The 10,487-nt window shown below is 39.7% G+C and overlaps 1 long non-coding RNA gene across 2 annotated transcripts; it reads left to right on the top strand.

The window, feature by feature from the left end:
* The first annotated feature begins 843 nt into the window (after positions 1–843).
* On the top strand, positions 844–9,917 carry LOC132820195 (uncharacterized). 2 transcript variants are annotated; one of them, XR_009645179.1, is made up of 2 exons: positions 844–974; positions 8,088–9,917. It is a non-coding gene; the product is annotated as an uncharacterized LOC132820195 (long non-coding RNA). The 2 variants fall into 2 exon arrangements; XR_009645180.1 differs by lacking the exon at positions 844–974 and adding an exon at positions 3,910–4,047.
* The last annotated feature ends 570 nt before the right edge of the window (positions 9,918–10,487 follow it).

Genomic DNA, 10,487 nt, shown 5'->3' with positions numbered 1-10,487 from the left:
CGTTATTTCGTCCCAACATATGGTGACCCTGTAAGTGGACGAGGAGACCACAGGTTGGCAGATTGGGAAGCAGACAAACTTTTCGGCCGAAACTTGAAGGTGAGGAAGCGCCTGTTACATCAAAAGCTTCCAGTAGTTAACTTTTGAGTTAGACATTTGTCTGCTTTTTAATCCTCACCAACTTGAAATTGAATTGATTTGGACACAAAGGTACAGAATCTTAGCTGGTAAGTCATTTTAAATCTTCTAATGTTAATTTCTCTCCGATGTTAAAATTCTTCTAGGTGAGGGGAACTGCGGACCCCGTGGCACAGACTTTAAAAATTCCTAGAAGTGAGGAGTCTCCGTCTTTAAAATTCTTCTAAGTGAGGGGTTTGGTTAACCCCGACGCACTAGTGTGCACTGAAAATTCTTAGAAGTGAGGAGTCTCCGCCTTTAAAATTCTTCTAGGTGAGGGGAACCGCAGACCCCGTGGCACAGACTTTAAAAATTCCTAGAAGTGAGGAGTCTCCGTTTTTAAAATTCTTCTAAGTGAGGGGTTTGGTTAACTCCAACGCGCTAGTGTACACTGAAATTTCTTAGAAGTGAGGAGTCTCCGCCGTTAAAATTCTTCTAGGTGAGGGGATTAGCTATCTCCGCCGTGCAAATGTGAAAGTCCTAGAAGTGAGGAGGGTAAGTGTCGTAGAATTTGTCTCCGCCAGTTTAAAATTCTTCCAAGTGAGGGGTTTGGCTAACCCCGACGCGCTAGTGTACACTAAAAATTCTTGGGAGTGAGGAGACTTGCAGTAGGAATTAGTCTGAACCGTTTCCTTGTAGGGATTTTTTCCGCTCAGACGTCTACCTTAGACTGGTTATTAAGAGCAGAGGTCTGCCACGTGGAGGTCAGGTTCTTAAAGACGTACTGTTTTGAAAGCGGATCCCAATAGGGAAAAGAGTCAGATGATTGAAGTGGATATCTGAATTTGTATGTTTATGTAAGTATGTGATAAAGGGGCCGGCCAGAATAGGAAGAACGAACGGAAGCTGCTAATATAAATGACTATGTGTATGTATGAGTAAAAAATCTATTCGTTATAAGAGAGAGAGAGTCTCTGGGTATGTAAAATCTCTGTGTTTAAGTATTTTTAAGTTTGTAAAAATCTGTGAGAGTAAGAGAGTTTCTGTGTTTGTGAAGATCTAAGTGTGTATAAGAATCTCTGTGTGTGTAAAACTGATTGCGAGAGAAAGGTAGTCTCTGTGTGTGTGTGTGAGAATTTGTGTGTGTGTAAGAATCTTTTTGTATAAAAATCTCTGTAAAAAAAAATCTCTGTTTGTGTGAAAATTTGTATGGGTCTGTGGAATTAAGAAACTGTGTGTCATATCTCAAAAAGAGAGAGAGAATTTTACTGCTGCAAGCTTTATCAGTGTGTCTGTCTGTGAGCAGAAGGCTTCTCAGCTAACAAGCAGTTTAACACTTTGTGCTCTGGCTTGAATTCATCTGTTTGTTAATTTTTTATGTCTAAGACTTGTAGTCTGTCATTTAATTCTATGTGATATTTTTGATTGTTATTTCATGAATGCTTAACGTGATTTTCTTTCAGGATAGAATTTTAATAGATATTGAGAAAGGAGAAAAGATTAGTTGGTAACTGATAAGGTTAAACTCCATTTTTTGAGAGAAAATTTTATGTTTAAATGAAAGTAGTATAAGGTGGACAGCAGAAAAATTTATTTTTGACAACAGCTTACAGTGTGTAAAAAAAAGGAGAAAGTGTCAAAGAAAGATAGAAACAGAAACAAAGGGGGGGCAAGCATAGAATCAGAAAAGGGAAAAACAAGATGGAGGAATTAAATTTTGGACCACCGAAATTGCGCCACCTCAGGACAGAATGTCCTGGAGTTCCCTGGTGGCGACTCAGTCTAGGTGGGAATACGACCCTAGCGGGTCGACTGCTATTGGACTGTGTAGCTCTACAGAAAGAAACTTTAGACCTAGTCTTAGGACAGGCGTTAAATCAAAAAGAACTTATTCTGAAAAAGATTAAGGAGACCTTTCAGAATGTTGTGTTAATGACAAATATTTTAGAGGGTCTCAGAGAGTCTACTAATATTTTAGCACGACAAGTGATTGTTTTGGGCAAACCCCCTACTGAAGAGATAGGCACGGACAAGAATGAGTTACCAGAATGGAAGACCCATCTTGTGGTTACTTTTATTCCGCAGTGTGATTTAAACTGTTTGGTAGAGTCCGTGCATATCCCCAAGGGGTTAGTAAATAAAGAGTTCAACCCAGTCCCTGTAGCAATAGTCCCACAAACACAGACAGGGAAAGTTCTGGAAGACATTATGAATCTAATTGTAGAAAATAATACAATTAAAGAAGCTCAGAGAAAATTAGAAAATTTAGATAAGAATCTTAAGCTGTGGAGGAGCAGAAACTGGTTCCCCGCAGATGACCAACTGTTTTTTACAGCTGCTGATTTTGACGAATTTCAATCAAAAATTCAAGATAATTTGACAGAGAGAAAAGAGGAAGCAAAGGAAAATGTTTTTAGTAAAATCAAATTGTCAACGAAAATAGATGATGAGGACGTCTATCTTCGGGAATTATAGGCACGATTCCAGAGCCACTTACTAACGCTGCCCACTATTGAGACTGCAGAGTTAGCTGGGGATAGACAGGGCAGAGTCCCAGAAAATAACCTAGAGTGGGTCCCGATGCAGCCTCCTTTGTACCCACTCATCCCTTTTAGCTCCCCCGCAGTCGCAACGACATAGATTAATAACAATATGGGGCCCATGCAACCTCCTTACACTGGTCCCCCTCCCATGGAATGTGAGAAGCTGGAGCAATCGGCAGAAGGGATTTACAACGAGAGGAGCTCAGATACAAGGGAATGCATTTCAAAAGTATTGCCAACAACTTTGATTGTAGGAAAAGAGTCACGGGAGTACCTGAATTGCTTAATCAATAGGCTTCCCCAAAGAGCTAACGAAGCCTCTGCTCGTATTATGACCATAGAGAGGGGAAAAAACGAGATTGCCCCATTTGACCAATTTCAAACCAGGAAAAAGGAATCCATAAGGGAAGGTTTACCCACCACTTTCTCATTTGATATATTGGGGAGTCTTAAAATGAAAGATGAGGAGGACATACATGAATACCTAAAAAGGGCTTGGATTTTATGGGAAATCGGGACGGGTAAAAGACCTGACAGCTCCCCCTTAGCAGTAGCATACTTTAGAAAGGGGGTGATGGAAGGGCTTACCGCCCCAGTACAGAGAGAAGGACGGATAGAAGGATTGCGAGAAATAAGGGTTAGGGGTAAGGATACTCACAAAAGACTGTGGAAAGAGAGGGAGAGTGTGTGTACAGCTAGCAAAACAATTAACACCTTATGGTTTGGTTTGAATGCACATTTGTTGATGATTGAATGAGTAAGTTTTATTCACTGAAGCTTGAGTTCCAGGATTGTTTTAAATGTGAGTTTTATGAAAACTTAACATGATTAAACTGAGTGTCTAACTGTCTTTTTCTTTCATCTTTTTACATACAAAATATGTGAAGGTCAGTTGAAGTTTCAGTTCAACAGTGGGTAGTTGTAAAAACAAAAACTTCCATGGTTATTATCTGTGACCTTGGATTCGACCATTGTGCATGCGTTAGAAGTTTTTAAACTGGAATTGACAAATTGTTGTAAGACATCTCTGATTATTTTAAGACCTAAAGTATTTTAATTGAGTAATGATTGACCAGCAGTACTTAAGAAAACTAATTTTGGATCTAAAATGGGGAACTAAAACTGAGTGATCACAATGGTCTTCAAAATTGGTAACTGTATGCATTTTACATTTTGAAAATTGAATACTGGATAAATGGACGTAAATGTATAAATATGCTTACAAGTTAGTTACAGGCATTAAAGTAAGACAAGCATGAATTGGTAAATTGGTGTTTAAGGATATGGGAATCTAAGGACATTGCAATATTTCTTAGAAGAAAGGAAAATGGAAGAACGTAATGATTTGTCCCCTTTGGAAAGTACCGATGGAAAACGAGGAGATTAGGTGAGTGTGTGTTCCCCTCACTAGTGGGGAGGTCGGAACATATGAGAGGAAATAACGGTCTTGGTTGAGAATTTGATAGGATTTTCAGAACAGATTAATCTATGATAAAAACCCAGTATGTATATGTGGGCTGGTTTAATGTCTAATTTAAATATACTATTTACTAGGGAAAAAAGGAAACTTATATGGGGATACTGGAGCGCTCGTCTGTTGAAAGCATTGTGTTACGGAAAGTGAAACCTTCTGCTGTTCTTTCCTCCCTCCCTCTCCAGATAGTCTTCTACTTCAATGCGTTTTGTTATTTTTTGTATTTTCTCGCCACATTGTAAATAATTATCAGGCTATTCACATAAAGTGACTGGAATGATGTATCTTTCGTTTGTGTTAACAAGACATTTGCACCATCCGGAGTTGTTCGCAGTTTATCAAAATAATCAAACAGCATTTTTTTCTCTCAATTTAATATTTAGTTTTGTGGGGGAAGTTTAGTAGGTCTCTATGTCTGTCTTTTCTAAGACCTGCAGGCAAGCATTTTTTACATGATCCATCGTGCTTCTGCTTTAGCCTCAGTAATCAATGATTTTGAGATGCCAATATTCTGCCATCGGTTTTGCTTAGATTCTGAGCTGAGCTTATTGCGTGGAATGGGTGTTGAAACCTCTATCTATTCAAGCTTCGCACTCTACAGTGAATGACATCATTATGGTGTCAATTTTGCTAAATGGTTTATTTGCACAAGGTTGATTCGAGATTTAGTCCTAGAGGGAAATGGGATTTTCTGAAGAGGAATAAATTTTAAGTCTTAAGGATGCTTGGATGATAGAGTAATATTATGTTTCTGTATTGCAAAGTCTGGATTTAAATTTCTGGTTGTTTTATAGTACTTTTCACAGCTATTCACTAACAGGAGGGATTCAGTCCTGGTCACACAGATTTTGTGCCAATTCCTAATACAACTGTGGTCAAACACCTAATTTTAATTCCACAATTCCAAACCTGGTTATGACGGTTCTAGGAAAGATGAGATAAGAAATCAGATAGATTTTTCCGTATTGGTAATATAACACTATGTACTAAAATGTTGCATTTATATTCCTACAGACTTCAAGTCAAGCACTTTCTCTTCATTTTTTCAATTATGCAGATCTGATGGTGGCTAAAACCTTTTTAATACTTTGAACAGGTCTTCGTTATTAAGCATCTGGACACATACCTAGTAGGCTGTACAAAGACAGCTATGATTAACTTTAGCTTTTTCATTCACTAAATTTTAGTTGTGGTTAAGAGAAAGGGACTTATTCCCCTTGTTCACTATTAAGTACTGGATATGAATTTAGTACAAGATTTCAAAAAACTGGAAGATGACCCTACCCCTGTTGAAGGAGGAGCTTATGGGTCTGTAATTAATTTGTGAATGGATAATGGGTATGGGTTACAGTACAAATACCAGACACTAATCTCTTCTGAGATTCAACAACAGATCACAGGTGAATCTTGCCTAGTTTAGTAAATTAGGACTATCTTTCAGAAAAGAAGTGTATTTGCAGTTTTTGAGAAGATATGTAGCTCAGGTTCTAAGTTTACTCACTGAGCTGAAAGGTTTGTTCTTGAACATTTTGTCATCACGCATTGTTAGGAGGGGCACAGAAAGTGTTTGTAAAGAGAGAAAGGGCGAGTGACAGGAGCAGAACGCGTAAATGATGGTAGCTGCGGTTGATGAGGTAATTAGGGGAAGAATGCAGCCAAAAGTGAGCAACTGGAGCAGCGAGTGATAGCATGTAGGGCAGAGAAGAAAGGGAGTAGGGAGAGACATGGAGGAGCATTTGATAGAGAGTTTGAGCGACAGGGGCAGAGACGAAGGTCTCCACAGGCAGGATGCCATTATTGTGGAAAGATAGGGCATTTTAGAGGAACAGGAGAGGACCGGTTAAACTAATCTACCTCATCGCAGGCAAAGAAGGAATTGCAGCGGCTGTCAGCCTGGCCCCAGACCAAGCTGAGTTTTGAAATCAACAAAAGAGGTGGGAAGTATAAAATGGAAGCTGTGGAAATCGTACAAATGCATTTATGGATTGATTTTAAATTTGTCTTACTGAATTAGATCTAGCAATGTTCTATCAGTGCCACAGTTAAACTTTCAGATATGTTTCATGTCAATAAATGCCAATAATTTTCTATGAGTGATTCTGTGGTATTTGAGCAATTATTATAGCTATGTTTAAAGTCAATTTTAACATTGGAGGTCAGGTTTTGGGAAACTTTATAGGCTTAGACATTGAGCAGGAGAAGTTGGAATTGACTTTGAGACAACAGCCTTAAGCTTGTCTGCATTCTGATAAATTCTGCTGGGTCATCACGGAAAGGTGGTTTTGTATCTGAAAGAAGAAAGTTGTTAGCTTGTTTGACCAGTTCAGTTGGGTGTGCAGCCAGTTTTGATGTGTTGGAACTAGGTACTATAATGAAATACGCTATAATTGAGGATGTTTAAGGACCTGTACTGCACTGTATTTTTCGATGTTCTATGTTCCAATATTCAGAGATGTTTGAAGTAGGAACAGAATCGTGATAATGCACACGCTAATTGTATAGACGAAAAATGAGAAAAGGTTTTGGGGCGCATCCTGGACTAGTTGTTAATCAGTAGTTTGCATGTCTGACCAGGAACGTTTCCAGTTTTGGTTCTAGGTGGTTAAACAGAAAAGTGAATGACTTGAAGGTTGAAGGTTCAACTCTTAGCACATGGTAGTAATGACCAGATTAGGTTCAGATCAAAAAAATGGAGTCTGAAAGATAAAATCACCGGGATGTTTATTTTAGTGACAACATTTAAAAGAAACAGTTTGAATAGTGAGATAACCGTGGAGAATGTTTTAAAACCAGTTGAACAGAGAGCAAGGTGATATAGTCTGACTGAAGAAAATACATTTAGATTTGAGCTTTCAAGAATAAATTGACTAAAGCAAAAGCAACAGAAGGAAAATAAAGGAATGAGAAAGTGGCATTTGGAATGATAAAATCACGAATATAATGTAGTATAAAAGCATAGTCAAAACAGATGAGGTAATCTTAAGGTGAAAGTGGTCATTTTTTTTTACTTAAACATCGCCAGTACTTTTATTATCATTAAATATTTTCACTGTGCTGTTGCAGAGGAAAATGAAATTATGATCTGTTAAAGCTCTTAAAAAGGATAGTGATGAGAACACTTGTGGAATAATCCATGGAAAAACTGTATTTGAAAGGAAAGTTATGTTCAGGAGTTAGTCCATTTAAAAATGAGATGAGGATTGGAGGTCACTGTTTCAAAGGCCACAGATTTGAACATTTTTTTTCGTCCTTATGGAAAATGGGGAACCTTTGGAACTGTTCTGCAAAATGTGGTGTTAAATATAGATTCTGGATCAGCAGGGAGGGAAATCTTCTGTGCTGTACTTTTCTATTTGGGTCCTCAGATACGTGGGATTACACAGTAAATTGATCCTCCATAGCCTGAATAGCTGAGCATTTGGGAACCATTATCAGGATTGGAGACAGTCAGCATAGATTTATGAAAGGGAAGTCAAGCTTGACAAATTTACTGGAATGTTTTGAGGATGTAAATAATGAGGTTACCGAAAGGGAGCCAGTGGAGGTGGTTTATTGGGAATTTCTGAAGTCTTTTAACAAAGTCTCATTAAGGGATTAGTGCGTAAAATTAAAGAATGTGGGAATAGATTTAGTTTATTGAGGTGGATATAAAATTGGTTGGCAAGTGGAAAGATTGGGAAGAAACAGGTTATTTACTGAATGGGAGGCTGGGAATGAGGGACAGTATCAAACAACACTGGCCCGGATGGCAAGCTCACTAAAACCTTGATAAAACTCCGAGCCTTAGCCACTGAGCTGAAGCAACAGCTGGGAGTAAAAAAAAACCCAGTGATAGATTGGCTGAATAGCACATTCGGTAGATGGGGAACTGTGCTGGGACAGCTGGCCCTTGGTTTATGCATTTCTGTTGCTATCTTTATTACCTGTGGTTGTTGTTGTATACCATGTATCAGGACGCTTGTGACACGAACGATCGACCATGCCCTGACGGGAAAGGATAACCCCCCACCCGCATACCAGGCAGCGGTGCTGGAGGAGCCTGTGATGGGGGCACCCCAAGAGAAGATTACGGGATCGGTATCAGAGGGAATGGAGGAGATATGCTTGAGAGAGAAGCGTGGGACAACTTATGATTTTACTTTATAACTGTATCCCTCATTTCTAATCCTTCCCATATTAGGGCCTCAGAATGTGAGGGCTGAGGTGCAGAGACCCCCTAGTTGTGTATTTTTTTTCTCTCTTGCCCGTTCAAATTGACAACAGGTAAATTTGTGCTTTTATGCTGCAGTTAGAGATTGTGAAGTGCTATATGTCTCGAGACTCAAGAGACTATTGTTCACTCAAGAGATTCCTAGCCATCATCAGGTATTCCTAAATGGCTTCGATTGGTCTCGACGGCCACTGTTCACAATGATAAGCCAGTTACCACTGCCCGTGTCCGTACTTGACAGCTGTAAAATGGATGTGGGTTTTTATTGGTCAAGTGAAGGTGACTGGTTAGCCAATGACGGGTAAGATTCCTCGAGTGAGGGACAACCTAAGACAGGCACAGTCGTGTATTGACCTTCAGAATAATGGCCTGTGGTCATGTGGTTTTAGCAGATGCCTGGCCTTTGTATCCGTGTCAGGAATCTGGTCAAGTTTCTGGCTTGCAAAGCAGCTTGATATAAGGAAAATCGTGGACCTAGCAGTTTGACATTGTATTCACTGTATTTTTGACAAAGGAAAATGCCAGTTTTGTGTCATCTTCCAGAACCGACTTAACAACAAACCTTTGGGAAGGAAGGAGAGCTCATTGAATCCTATTGCAAAAAGATTTGACACTATGTCAGTAGTTTGAAAATTTATTTTAAGATGTCATGGTATTATACGACCGATTTTACTGGGAGGTTGTACAATTGGGTGTTCTTTGAACAGCAGACCTTCATTCTGCAGGCGTCCTAACTCATCCACTTTGTGTTTTCCTCTGGTTCTCTTCGCTTTTGTTATCATACTCAGTAATTGTTTTGTTGGTTTTGAGGTGGCTTTTTGTATATGTTTACAACTTTTGAGTGCTTATGTCTGTTATGTATTATTTCACTGCTTCTCGTGCCTTAACGATTGTATGCGAACTGGAGAGGCGCATAGAGTAGGGATTTTGCGGCGCGGAATGCTTTGTGTAGTTGTATGTTGCTTAGGGACTCCTATCCCCTATAACTATGTCTCCCTAGAGTCAGACAAGCCGGGTTTGGCTAAATGGTCGGTCTTGCAAATGATCGACGGAGGTGCGCTCACCGACAATCCGGGTCCTGACTGCTGCGCGCGAACTGCTGTATTTTGTGTGGCCTCTTTCGAGGCCAAGGGAGGGAGTGTTAGGAAGCATTATTAAGGTTAGGTTGTGTTCAGAAACTTTATTGTTAGGTAGTGCTCACGTAAGGTAGTATTAGCAAGTCTGGAAATTGTAAGCTTCACTAGACAATAGTAAGCCATTATGTTACACTAAGAACAGACTGAAACACTGATGGCATAATAAGGCCCCAGGGAGGGTGAACAGATAACAGGACATTGAAACCGTGTTAGATTGCACGTAGCTCATACTGAGGTAACTGAATGTTATCACTTTTGGGACCAATCCTATTAGAGTATACCGCTTCTTACCAAATAAGGATGTAGCACTGGGATGCGAGGGGCTAAAAGCTAGACAAAGAGAACAATAGATCAGAAGGCGCTTTCTCCAGTGAGCAGTAAACATCTCACTGTATTGTGTATGTCTCTCTCTCAGTAAAAGCTTATATTTTGAATCAGATCCAGTGTTTCTCTCCTTCAAACGAACACCGGGGACGGTAGCTCCGTCCTAATAAGGTCGAGAAATGGGTGTGGTGTATATGGACTTCAGCAAGGCATTTGATAAGGTTCCCTATGGTAGATTCATTCATAAAGTTAGGAGGTATGGGTTACAGGGAGATTTGGTTGTCTGGATTCAGAATTGGCTGGCTGACAGAAGGCAGAGAATGGTTGTAGACGGAAAGCATTCTGCCTGGAGGTCAATGTTGAGTGGGGTCCCACAGAGCTCTGTTCTTGGACCTCTGTTCTTCGTAAATTTTATAAATGATTTGGATGAAGAGGTTGAGGGGTGGGTTAGTAAATTTGCAAATGACACAAAGGTTGGAAGTACTGTTGATAGTATCGAGGGCTACTGTAGGTTGCAGCACCTCATAGACAGGATGCAGAGCTGGGCTGAGAAATGGTAGATGGAGTTCAATCTGGATAAATGCAAAGTGATGCATTTTAGAAGGGGAAGGTTGAACTTGAATGCTGAATATAGGATTAAAGACAGGATTCTTGGCAGTGTGGAGGAACATAGGGATCTTAGT

Source organism: Hemiscyllium ocellatum, chromosome 11 (assembly GCF_020745735.1).
Source record: "Hemiscyllium ocellatum isolate sHemOce1 chromosome 11, sHemOce1.pat.X.cur, whole genome shotgun sequence".
NCBI lineage: Eukaryota > Metazoa > Chordata > Chondrichthyes > Orectolobiformes > Hemiscylliidae > Hemiscyllium > Hemiscyllium ocellatum.
Note: the sequence above shows the minus strand (reverse complement) of the source record. Positions and strands in the feature narration are given on the sequence as shown.